Consider the following 13976-nt stretch of genomic DNA (forward strand, 5'->3'; position numbering starts at 1 on the left):
CATTATAAGTTCTTGTGATTTTGTTTTAATAATGCAGTTTTTACAATTATAACTACTGTGATTACCCACATTTCTGAGCACCAGAAAACTAAAAAAGACATGTGCAACTGTGGCCCGGGGGAAGTTTCTGATGAAAGCAAGCGGCAAGTGCTCTTCAAACCTAAAGCAAATACAGGCGTCTCTTCTTCTCCCTGTTGTAAGATGTCCAAAATATAACTGTGGCAGCAGCAGACAGGTACCAAGCAGGAAGTGGGTCAGTTAAACAGGTCGACATGGAGAAGGAGGAAAACATGTCTTCTTATGATAATGAATACCTCACAGAATTGTCTTTTTTTGTGTGTTCAGATTGCCACTGACTGTTCACAGTTCAGCCAATGTAACAGAAAGGTAAAATGTAAATAATATAAATAAGTGGATGAAATAAATACAAGTTATTGACTCGCTAAGAATATCTACTTTCACAGAAAAAGAGGGAGAGATACTTTATTGATCAAAAGGGAAATTCAGGTTTTGCTGCTACAACATTTACACTGGACTTGTCGGTCACTTTTGTGTCTCAGTCAAAGGTTTCGGTGCAGTTTATCAGGAGGACTGGTCAGGTAGGGTCAGCAGATCTGTGTCAGGGCAGTTTGATGAGAGGAAGAGCCAAAAGAGTCCTTCCTGTGTCCTGCACCAACTCATTATTGATTGATTTATTTATGTAAGTCCATAGCATTCCTTTACCATCCTACAGATTCTCATTTCATATATTTTGCCTATTGTTCATTTGGTTTTGGTCTTCCTATAATTTCTGTTATTAAGTTATTTTTTTCAGACCAAGAGTTTGTTTTCATACCTGACAGTTTTGACTGCTCACTAGCGGTCTTCCTCAGAGTGGTCACGTGATGTTACTGTGGCGTGTCCAGTTAGCTGATTAAAAAGGTTTTGGTGCTGAGAGTAAAAAAGCCCCCTCGTCCTGGTTTATAGTCAAAATACAGAACCGTGACTACAAACCTGGACAAGGAGGCATTTTTACTCTCACATACCTGGAATATTGTCCTGAAAAAGTTGGACTGATTGCGCTGTCGTCCTGCCTCCACCGGTAGAAAGACAGCACTAAAACCTGTATAAATCAGCTGACCAGACACGTCACAGCAACATCACGTGACCACTCTGAGGAAAACTGCTAGTGAGCACTCAAAACTGTCAGGTATTAAAACAAACTCTTGGTCTGAAAAAAGAACCTAATAACATAAATTATACAGTGGACACTTTTTTGGACACTCAACACACTTTATAGACAGTAAGATTCAACAAGAAACAGTAGAAAACGGCAGTGGAAATCAGGGGGGGAATGCGTCACTGAACAGGTAATTTTTAGTAATGATCTGAAGTGCTGTTATGAGCCCGAGGTCCTGATGGATTGTGGGAGTGAGTACGAGAGGGCGGGGGAGGCAGCACTAAGGACTCACTTGCCCCAAGGTCTGGTGTTATAGTTTATAGTTATAGGTAGTTTAATAAGAATGATTCAAGCTTACTTAATTAAGGAGTTAGTGTTAGTTTATTAATATATTGAGGCTGCAAATTATTAAATGAAAAATGTACCTTGCTAGTCTAATTTCTGCTTTTTATTTTTCTCCTTTTCAAGCTTGTCAAACAAACCATTCAAAAGATTTTATAACAGATGCCATTCCAGTCACAATTAACCACATTTGTATGAAAAAAAAAAAGGCTGAACCCGCTCTCTCATGATAAAAAACAAAAAAACATCATTAAAGATAAAAAGGTTAGTTATGCACTCATTTTGAAATCATAATTACAAAATAATAGCTAAATTGCTGGGTAAATGTGCCCCGGTGTGTCTTGTCTGACGTTTATAATGAGTTTTAAAGAAGTTTTATTCGGTGTGCGTATACCCTTCTCATTAATAATTCACAGCTGACTTCCTCCACGTCCACGACCTCTCATTATCAGGCCTGCTGCATTGGTATTCTGTACACAGATGTCCACTGAGGAAACAGGAGCGGATAACAGGCCAACTCATCATGACCAATGACTCCTAAGCCGAAAACACCACTCCCACAACGCAGTAATGAAGGGGGTTCAAGGGAGAGTCTTTAAAGATGTATTTGAGACTTTACCTCATGTAACATAGGTAAGGACAGCACTATGGCAACGTTAATGAGTTTTAAAAGAAGAAAAAGTGTCAAAACTGTTATAAGACAACAGGTACAAGTACTCAATAATACTCAAAATACTACTAGAAAGTACTCAAACTGACCATTATTAGGAGTAGTAATCAGAGGTGGGACCAAGTCATTGTTTTGCAAGTCTTTGACCTCATGTCCGAGTGAAGTCCCAAGTCAAATACAGTCAAGTGCAAGTCGAGTCTCGAGCCACTGGCCAATAAGTTCAAGTCAAGTCTAAGTCGTCTGTTTTGAGCTTCAAGTCATTTCAAGACTTTAAACCAAACAAGTACCCAATATAACTTAGATTTTTGCAATTTATATGACTTTTAAGATAAATTGTTCTTAAAAAAAATCATAGTATATTCATATGAGTATTTATAGAGTATATAAGAGTTGCAGAAATAAAAATTTTTACCTTTTTAAATGTCTTGACAAGATCTTAGTGTGAATCATTACGGTCAGAACAGAAATAATTCAAATTTAAAAGTGCTTCTCAAGTCTTTTCAAGTCACAGACCTCAAGTCCGAGTCACATCCCAAGTCACTGACCTTCAAATCCAAGTCGAGTCCTAAGTCTTACTCCATTTTATCAAGTCAAGTCTCAAAAATAGTGATAGAAATAGTAGTAGTGGTTGTAATAGGACAAGGCACTCAAAGCACTTTACATCAAGGAACCACTCAGCCATTCACACACATTAATTTACAAGTGCTTACAGACACTGAAGGTGGCTTAAGTGTCTTGCCCAAGGACGCAACCAGAGCATTCATCTGTGGGAGCTGGAATCACACAGCCAACCTGTGGGTCAGTGGATCTGAATACTCCACCAATAATGTTTATGTCTACCGTGGGATTCAAACTGCCAATGTTTGGATCAGTGGATAAACACTCTACCAACTAACCTGTCAACCCACAGTTAGCAATAGTGGTGACAATATTGCACAAAATAGTGGTGTGTTTCCTGAATTACCAAAGCAGCAAATTTCAAAAATGCCAGCACAAAATCTCAACAACTAAGTATAGTTATCCATACCAATATTGTTTAGAATAGTACACACATTTCTGCTTATGTTTAAAAGTAGGTTCCTCGTTAGTATAGGTCAGGCGTGTCTAAGCTGAGCTCCATGGACCAATAGCAGCTCTCAGGCAATTTTTTATTGACCCTCGGGTCTTCTGCTAAACTGGCCCAATTGATCGTAGGCGGTATTTTTTTTAACAAATTTAATTCAGTCCACCACTATAACCTCAATTGCACCATACAGAATTGTGATAGAGACCTAAAATGAATGTTTCAAGTCTTATCTATCACACAGGTAAACTGGACTCAAATGCAACACAAGCAGACAGGCAAACCAAGTCTTAGTTCAATAACAGAAAGTGTCCTATAACAGGTAATCTTTAATATGGCAAATCAGACTGAAAAACAACAAACGAATATATGGTTTATTTAATGCAAATTAAAATATATAATATAAAACTGGGAAATACTCTAAGTAGAAATTTATTATTAGGGAATGAGAGGCAGCTGTAGGAAGAGGAGGACCGGTACAGACTGAGAAATGGAGCTGGACTTGGAAAACATGTAAACAAAAGGCAGAACTGTGACATTATTAAAAGTACAGTGGCTCTGTCAAAGCTGTTGTAAAAAATGCAGCCATCTGAATGACCCACTTACTGACCACCAGCCTTTGGCACGCTGCTTCAAATATGTTTTTGAAGATTTAGCCCTCAGTGAAAAAGGTTTTAGCACTCCTGGTATAGGGGGTTCATATGCATATTACCATAGTAATAGCTGTGAGTTTGGTAGTAGTAGTAGTGATAACAAATTGATTGTTTCATTGTTGTTGCTGTTGTTGTTGTTTTGTTTTTGGGTTGGAGTTTTATTTATTTTTTTGAGTTTGTACCAAGAAAGAAACAATATGACATAGTTTCAAAAATGATGTGGTTTCTTATGTACATTGATCACAGAACTTTGCAAATATTAACATATAGTTAGTAGAGCAGCCGTGAGTAAAAGTATATTTAATACTGGCAATACTGTAAAGCTATACTACAATAATACATTCCATAGTTTTTGAAGAGATGTATAAACCCTTGAACCTATATATAGGCCTCTCTATGCACCAAAATGGAAAATAATGGTACAGATGAGTAAGTGGATATTATATGGCATCTATGCATAAATTTACATGATAATGCAATAGACGAATCCATAATTTTAAACACAGAGGCAGAACAATTAAAATATGCACGTTATCTGGGGTCATTATCAAAATTCATATTCACATAATCCCATCAAGAACAAGCACCTCATATTCTTTTAAAAAATACATTAAAAAATACAGCGGTTTGCCATAGCTCCAAAAATACCCCCGTCATTTCCATGCTTGCTAACTCCAGGCTGCATAATGGAGCCAATCACGGAGCGATTTTACACAGGTATTTCGTATACGACTCATCCCCGTCTCGCAATGAAAGAGCAGACTAATTTAAGGCACGCTGACAGAAGTGAGGTGACAAGGCAAAGGCTCCAAGTGTTCACATCGCCAGTAAACGTGGGAGGATGAAGTACTATCAATAAAAACAAAAGGTGCAAGACTAAAGCTTTAAAGTGAAGGATGTACGGAGGGAATATATTAACCTTCTTTGCTAGTTTAGTTGTCAAAGTCAAGCAAGCCAAAACTGCACAGTAAGTTTACTTGGATAACAATAACAAAGTCTAAAAGAAGAACATATTGAGCTTGAGCCTGCTGCATAGTGACACCCATGGATCATTATGTTATAATTAGCACATTTTAATTTGCTATATTCATATAAACGACTTAATAAAAGAAACAAGTTCGCTGACTTCCTTGTTAGAAAACGGCGGTGCCCAATGGGAGCTGACGTTGCCGCAAATGTCAACACAACAAAAAGTCAGCACCTCTGATGAAAGCTGCAGGTCACGTTAGGGAGTAGTGGATTTTTTTTTTTTTTTTTGACAACACAATGCTGCTGAATCCTATGCATATCACCAATTAAGAAAATTAATTTGGAGAACGAAGTAAATACAGAGCAGTGAGCGTATGTCGGTGGTGGAGAAAACGGGGGTTGTTTGCCTTGAAAATAAGTGATTCATTAGCAAGGACCACGCCAACAATGACACAGAGCGAATAAGAAGTTTATTGATAATGTACGAGGGGCAGAGATGGCTGGGTTGAGACTCTGAGTGGCTCCATCTCAGTCTGCAATTGGCCCAGCCGAAACGGGACCCCCCTAGTAGCCTTCTTATGGCTGAAAGAAAAACAAGATAGGGGCTAGGAGGGTGGGGTCAAGTTACCGTATTTTCAGCACTATTAGGCGCTCTGGATTATAAGGCACACTGTCATTAAATGGTCTATTTTTGAAATTTTTTCCCAAATAAACTGCACTGGACTTTAAACGAAAAAACAACAGTTGGATGGGTCAGTGGGACTTTGTCTGTCGCGTTCACGGTGACTCTCGGCTTTGTTCAATTGTAGCATGTAGGGAGGGTGCTGTCTGGGACCACTGGATTGTTGGCGTGCTCACAGTGACTCAGTTGTTCAGTTGTGGCTAGAAGTGGCACATTGCACTCGCTTTTTCAGTTCGTTCCTCTGTTCCATTCCTCGTCCGCATGGAGTGATGAATGTGGCTGCGGGTGTTTTTCGCTGCGCGGTCGCTGTCTGCCCCGTACGTGTTTGCGTGCTCTGTGGGTGGTGCGGCTTCGTAGTTTACTGAAGTCGTGCTGGGACACCCGAGTGGATTCGTGTATAGATCGCTCTTGATTTCAGGAGGCGCAGTTGTTTTTTGATGGGGTTGGACGCTTAAGAGCAGTAGCTGAAACAAACTGGGATAATGGGAAAGGTTGCTACAAATAGGCTTCTGGGAAATTAGAGGTGTGGTCAAAGTGAGTTGTGGTTTGCTGATGAGGAGGAGAGGGTGTTTGAGGCGTGGTCCTCCTGAATCTCAGTTAATCGTGTTAACTCAACTTAAAGATTGCTCAAACATGCACAAATCACTCTAAATACAACAAGAATGGTAAATAAGAAGGGAAACAACTGTAACATGGTTAAAAGATCTGATCTGTTGACTTTAAACCCTTTTCCAACTGTCCTTCATCTATTGCCTCTGACCTATGAAACACACAATGCATTCAAACAAAACAAAGATGGGTGACGTATCTTGCCCAAGGACAAAACAACAGGTTGCAATGGTCAGAGCTGGGACTGAACCCTCAATTGTTGGGCTTGAGGGCTACCTCTCCAATCACTCAGCCTGCAAACATGATATTCTATTACTGTATATAGATGCATTTGATTCACAGCATTTCCAACTGAAGCATAGCAAAGGACAAAATGTGCAAACCCTGATATGTATTTTCAGTTCTATACCCAATGCACAGCACATCCAACATGCTCCATCTTTATCTGTTTCATGTGGAAGCAATCATATAAGATAAACATTTACCTAGTGCTAGCAGGTTTTCTGAATGTGTAGGGGGAAAAAAAACAGGAAAATAAGTAAAAATGTTATCAAGCAGGGTTAAATTGATTTGAACAGAGCCATAGCAGTTGTAAATGTAATCTGATGCAAGTGTCTGTAGTCCTCAGGTAAACAGCACAAACAGGAGCTTAATTGGGGACGTTTGGGCACAGGTTCGGGCAGATGAGCAGTGGGAGATAAGACTCTGGAGGAGATTCATGGAAAATGACGATAAGCTCTCGGAAAGGATGTGCTCCTTCCCAACTGGGCCAGATAACACACAATGGGTGGGCTCGCTGGACACATGAGAGAGAGGCAGAGAGAGGGAGAGGGGGAGAGAGGTTTAGAGTGAAAGAGAGCGAGAGAGAGAGCGAAAATACATATGAAAGAGAAAGAGAGAAGGGGAGAGTGGAAAAGGTAGAGGAAAAAAAGAAAAAGAGACAGGAGCGGACAGGGAGACTGCTAGTTGCTGATTAGGGTACTGGGTACACAAACACTTTAATATGACAATAACAAGTATTTTACATTTTAAAATACAGCACATTGAAAAATAATGTTGGGCTGGATTGTGCTGAACTAAATAAGACACAAAATTCAAAGAATCCATATTATATTATAGAAAACGGTGGATTTAATTATAAGAAAAAGTACAAGCCTTTGAAAGAAAATTGGGGTGAAATTATTATTTTTGGCCGAGAAATTGGGAAAGTCAGGGTATTTGCTTAATTGAATTGAACAAAGAGGCAGAAAGTTTGTCCTGCAAATAAGCTTTACTTATAACCAGTGCATGCAGACCTGCAAATGAAAAGAAAACCTATCCAGGTGTGTTTTTGGCAAGGAATAATTTCAGCAAAACCCATCATGGATCACGGATCACTATGTAACTTTCTCTGGTTTGAAATACATTTTATTGCTTTGTCTGGAATATTCACAGTATAGCAAAAAATACTCATCAAACTTTTATTAAACTAAATTAAAAGTGTTTTATTTCTATGAAATAAACAGACATTCTTACCATGAGTGTGGTCATCACTCCACACATCTGTCAAGCAATTTAGCCTGGTGGTGTTACATTTTGGCTCTGAAAACACTCTGTTCCACCTTGTGATGTCATGTGGTAATATAGGAAGTGTCCTCTGTGTTTTAAACTCCATACACCTCCACTAGAATCACTTGGATAATTTCAGCCCAAGAATTGCCAGTCTCTACTGAGCTGAAAGTAAAACATTCACTAGAAAACTCTTTGACTTTGACAACTTGAACTCACAAGGTGGAACCGAGCATTTTATGCTTTGGAAATGTAAACACACTAATAATATACAGTTTCTTAGACATGTGTGAATGAAACAAAACACAACTCCAGGTATGTTTTTGATGAGGTTACACTATTGTAACATGGCTTAAAGCTCTCAAGAGTAAATTTTGTGTAATACAGAGGGATCATTAGACTATGTAATTTCGTGCTCTACTATGCATGTCTCCAACAGAAAGAGCCACTGTCCTGTCTTGTATCATGTCATGTCTTGTAGGATTTCAGCAGATTTTAGACTCTCATTGGGGGGTAGTTGCATCGATAAGGTATCACTGAATGATGTCCGGCTACTGCAGTTTGAGCCTTTTTTTATATAATATTATATAATATAATTAATAATAATCCATCTATAGGACCTTTGAAAATGTGCAAATGACCTAACTAACAAAGTGCTGTTCCTTTATCTCTTCTATGATATGAAATAATGAGTGTGTAAAGTCTCTATGCCTTTGTCCTTGTGGATCTGTGAAGGAGCTGGCTTCTTGGCACTGTCTGTCAGACTGGGGTGAGCCTCAGGGGTGTTTTCTTGTCCCTTTGCTCTAGAGCTGTCAGAGGAGCAGGAGGGGCCCATGGCGTCAGGGACCCTCCGAGCTGTCAGTCCAAACGTGCTGGTCTGTGAAGGGTTAAACCGGACACAACTCATCTGGAAACACTGTCAACTACACCAGGCAAGTGTGAGGAGGAAGAGGTAACCACATTCTGCAAATAAAGTCATTATATGGTTAAAATGAAGAGAAAAAGGTTTAATTCATGCATTGTAGTTGGAGTAGTTGGTTGTATTATCAGTTTTTGTTAATTTTCACTGTATATAGGCTTATGTATTTTCATCTATGCATGTTTATAAAAATTTGGGGTGAAATTAGCCTATGTTTTGTATTATTTACAAACATTTAAGATACAAACCCTGTATATTTAGTCATGTGGTAATACAGGAAGTACTCCACTGTGTTTTAAAACTCCATACAACTTCTCTAGAATAGTTTGATTTCAGGCCTGTAACTGACTGAACTAAAGGTAAAAAGTAACTGTAAAAGCATGACATGACACCATAAGTTGGAACAGAACATTTTGAGCTTTGGAGATGTGGACAGACTAATACTAAAACATTACTCAAACATGCATGAATGAAAGAAAACACAACTCCAGGTATGTTTTTGACAAGGTATCAACATTCTAACATGCATGGCTTAAAGCTCACAAGAGTCAAGATTGTTACATGATACAGGACCTTAAAAGAAATTCAATTTCACACATAATTTCTTTAACTCATAATTTAATTAAGTGGAGAAACTGCAAAAATATTCTGCCTCCTTTCAATTAATCAATGTATTTCTGTTACTCACACCATTTACTGCTATATTTATGACTTTGATCAGGGGTCTCCAACCTGTAGCTTGGGAGCTTCAAGTAACTCGTCAAGGGATTTCTGAATCATATGTATTGCGTTGAATAACAAAAATGTTATTTGATTAAATGCCTGTTAACACTGTAAATGTATCATTCTGATGCCTATTTTTGTACACTAATAAATATCACAGTGTAAATGTTTTATAGGCAACTGTACCTCATCTAAGGCTCTTATATTTACTCGGTTTCTCTAAATGTCTTTAAATTTTTCTAAATGTGTAGCTCTCCGGCATGTTCGTTTTGTAAAGGTAGCTCACCAGAGGAAAAAGGTTGGAGACCCCAGACTTTAATTATGTCAGGTTTTTAAATTACTTGAAACAGATACAGATATAAATTTCCCCAAAATATTTTGTAAACTCAAGTGAATGAGTCGTAGTATTGTACTGTTTTTAAACTTTGCAGCTGATGTCATCAACATTCCCAGTCGGTGTGAAGCTCAATTAAAGCACTACTCTGTTACTCTAATCTGAGCTTTATTTTAATGTGTGCATTCTGGTAACTCCCAAACCTTGCACCATTAGAGATACACATAGGAACCCCCCAGCATGATCTCATTACAAAGTATCAATACACGTGGTAGAATACATTCCACTCCTGGCAAAGTTTTACAGCAAGACAACATGTGTCAGTAATATGTCTAGTCAGAGAACCATTTATTACACATATAAAACATACAAAGTTCCTGAAAAACATACATTCACGATAATGTACTGTACTTTTACCATTTTAAATACTGGTTTACTTTTCATAATAAATGTATAAATTCTAAAAACTTTTTTTTTTTGTATCACAAAAATAAAGCACTTTCAAAGGGAGAGGGAGCAAATTAATTCAAAATAGATGCAAATTCATGTTTTGGATAAAAGTGGTTCTCTTCACAAAAACATCCTGTGAAGACAGACTTCACAGTGTCACTAGAGAATCACACTTTCTACCCCTGGTTTATAATCTGCTTTCACGTTTGAGGGCAGAACATGGCATCCTCAGACTTAAGGCGTATTTCAATCATAACAGAATATGCACATGCGAGCTGTAAACTGCTATTGCCTAGTGTTTTCAAACTTTTAACCACTGCAATGCAATGAAAAAAGGCTATCCACAAAATGTAATTATTAAGTTCACCACAGCCCATCAACCCTCATTATAGGTGACAAATTGCTATTTAAATGTAATATGGCATAAAGGCCCCTCTGTTTAAACATTCAATTTAATTTAAGTGTTCTACTGAAGTGATAAAAGATAGCAATATAAAAGGAAGAAAATATACTTGATAAGTTCAGAACAGAGACTCAGTATAGCAGTGTAACAGTTAAGAGACTATAAAGTCATTACAAAAAAGTTGTGGTATCATTAATAGGGAGCATCATTAAGGTTTAAAGACACTACCTAAAGTCCAGAGTTATTCCTCACTTACCTTAGGCATTCCGAGCGTGCACTTCCTGATTATCAAATACTAAATGCATTCTAATCAGATGCAGATATCATGCAGTGGACTTATTTTGATATCAAGAGCAACTTATACAATATATCTGAACAAGTTTGCTCAAATGCACGGGAAAAAAAATGTGCAACACCATGATACAGTGTAAAACAAGGCACAAGTCCAATGACTGTTGAGCGAGATTAAGTGCCCAGAGATGGATTCAAATTACATTATATTCTACTTTACACAAAAAACAGAGCCTTATTTCTCAAAATATTTAAAGAAATGCTTGTTTTTAGAGAATATGTTTGGCGTGCTGTCCACTGCGCAATCCCTCCATCACGAACATACAGTAAACACCATATCAAATTAGTTTGTTCTTGATCCAATACATCTACAAAGTAAAAACCCAATATAAAGTACACAATTCCATAACAAAAATAAAACATTAGTACTTTTAGTTAACACCATCTCAACACCTCTGTCAATCTTAATACGAACATTAAAATCTATAATTCACAATATAGGCCACCACAGTGTTAACTAGTTATAAAACTATACATTATCCTGTATCATTCTTTGCAGTTCATTTCAAGGCCACCACAAGATATGCATAGACTGTAAACACACACTCATGTTAAGACTCCCAGATTTAGTGCTCAATAGTTCAGCGTGCGCCAGTAGTGATGGTGTTTTATGTCTGATATGTTTTGTAGTGGTTTTGTCGTCTGTCGTGCAGTCAGGAATGTAGAGGCACTGTGTTCCTGGAGGCTGCACACGTCACTCAAAGTTCCTCAAAAAAGGCCACTCTGGTCTTCGTGCTTTGGAGGGTTAACTGTAACAAAAATGAGAAAGATAAGCGGTGGTTTAAAAGCAATAATGTTAACAGACAAGAGACATGCACAATACAAGCAAAGCAAAAACTCAAAAACGCTTCAGTTAGGACAGATAGTCAATATCCAGAGCAGAGCACATAGCAACAACTTCAACAACAGCCACAAGTTAATGTTTAAAGTCTTAGTTATTTTTGATAGTTTAGTCCATAACATGAAAATCTTTCTTAGTTTGACTAAAAATATATCTGATTTATATAGCCCTTTTTGGTCACTCAAAGACTTTTGATATTGCTTTATTCATTCCCCACACTGGGTAATGGTAATTACCACAGCTGCCCTTATGTTGACTTACTCTCTGACTATCATCACTAGTTAATATTCCATTCCTACTTAGGTGGGTGAAGTGTCTCGCCCAAGGACACAACAACAGTATAACGTGCTTGGAGTTGAAATTAAACTGCTACCTTTCCAGTTATAGGACAATCATTGTACTGAGTGAGCAACTGTTGCCCATAGTAAATATAGGCATCTAATAAAAAAAAAAAAAAAAAAAGTTATTACAACTATCAATCAGTGAGCAAATCTTCCACAGCCATACCCTTTAGGGCTGCAAGATTAGAGGAAACTGAATCAAAAATTGCAATTTCAATGTTCAAGATTAGCAAATTGCAACGATTTTTAGAAGTGACATAATTTCCTCCAAAAACAGCAAAAGCCGCTAACCCTGTAGTTAAAACTGTACAAACCTCTTCTGAAATGTGATTCTTGTATTCTTTTGTCAGTTCATAAGCCTATTTGCTAGGTCTTCTGGACGTGTTTAAAATGTGAACTTTGAGTAGGATATTAAAGCATAAATCTCTCTCTCTCTCTTCTGGCCTGCTCTGACTGCCTGATGGACCAGGGGCTACAGGACATTGTGCAGGATATTACTAAGCAGGAGTCAAAACAGATGCACAAAACAGAAGCAAATCTTTGGATCAGATGGTGTAAAATGACAGATGGTTTTTACGCCATTAGTGGTTTTCAATTTGTAATGGTTTTATAATAAGGCAACTCATTACTAACTAATTATACCCCATGTTGATTTTTTTTCACTCTTGCCTTAAATAGTAAATATCACTGTCTGACATTTTAACAGAAAAAATTGTAGCATCTTTCTGTGGGTAATGAATGGACGAGAATAGTTCACGAGATGTCACTTTATTGCGAGAACTGAATTGGTTACTGTCGTCCGTAACCATGCCAATACATGGTTAACACTCAAGTTAACAGTAGGACCTGCTCAAACTTGGACCGCGCTCACATGCCAGAACATTCCCCTTATTTTTACACATAGCATCACCAGCCCAGCCCCCTCTCAACTTTTATCTAACCATGCAGGACCATGAACTTAACATAAAACATAAAATAACAGTGTATTTATAACAACAGTTACAAAGACAGGGAGAAGGTTTTTATATTTACATGATTGCAGGTTGCTACAATATGAATGCAAGGCAGTTCTGATACAGTATACACACTACACATCTAAATGCATGGTTTAACAATCTTGTATTAAAAGACCCATATAACACTATGTTCTCATCTGTTATAATGTTATATAACGTTTCCTCATCACGAACATACCTGATGTTGTGTTTTGTTTCATTCACACATGTTTAATTCACAAATACTGTATATTTAGGCTGAGTTCTTCGTTCAAACAGAAAGCACGTTGTTGCACCTTGTGATGTCATGTGGTAATACAGGAAATTCTCCATACACCTTCACTAGAATCATTCGACTGATGTCAGCCCTCTAAATAAAAGGTAGCTGTTAAAACTACCACTGCATGCCATCACAAGGTGGAACAGAGCATTTTGAGGTTTGGAAATGTGGACCGACTCATAATAAAAGGTTACTTAAACACAACTCCAGAGTTAACAGCATTTTAACATGGCTTAAAGAGTAAATTTTGTATAATATAGGACTTGATTCCTGACAAGTATTAACCAGTGGTTCTTAATCAGACATTTAATTTAGTTTAGACACACTGACATGAATGAACCTGGGCCAGGCTTTGCTAATATTTGAACACAGGTGGGTAGTATTCAGTGACATTTATTTGAGTAACCCTTGTACTTTTTAGAGTAATTTCAGACTCTATATTTTTACTTCTTCTTGAATAATATAGTTTGAAGTAATCCTACCCTTACTTGAGTAAAATGTTACTCTTTCCACTTTAAGTTGTGACAGAAGATTTATGCTGAAATTATTAAATGATTCAAAAAATTCAGTTTCTCTCCTTAATTTCAGATACGATTTGCTTGTTTTGTAACTCTTTGTAAATACCAGGATCTGCATATTATGTA

The 13976-nt window shown here is 37.5% G+C and overlaps 1 protein-coding gene across 1 annotated transcript in view; it reads right to left on the reverse strand.

Moving 5' to 3' along the window:
- Positions 1-9108: 9108 nt before the first annotated feature.
- The window catches only part of nf2a (NF2, moesin-ezrin-radixin like (MERLIN) tumor suppressor a), a 33537-nt gene continuing 28669 nt past the window's right edge, over positions 9109-13976 (reverse strand). The window contains 1 exon segment of the mRNA XM_055161227.1: positions 9109-11624. The gene's annotated coding sequence lies outside the window, so the exon portion shown is untranslated.

This window comes from Boleophthalmus pectinirostris, unplaced genomic scaffold (genome assembly GCF_026225935.1).
Source record: "Boleophthalmus pectinirostris isolate CB_2022bp ecotype Guang Dong unplaced genomic scaffold, ASM2622593v1 HiC_scaffold_4, whole genome shotgun sequence".
Classification (NCBI taxonomy): domain Eukaryota; kingdom Metazoa; phylum Chordata; class Actinopteri; order Gobiiformes; family Gobiidae; genus Boleophthalmus; species Boleophthalmus pectinirostris.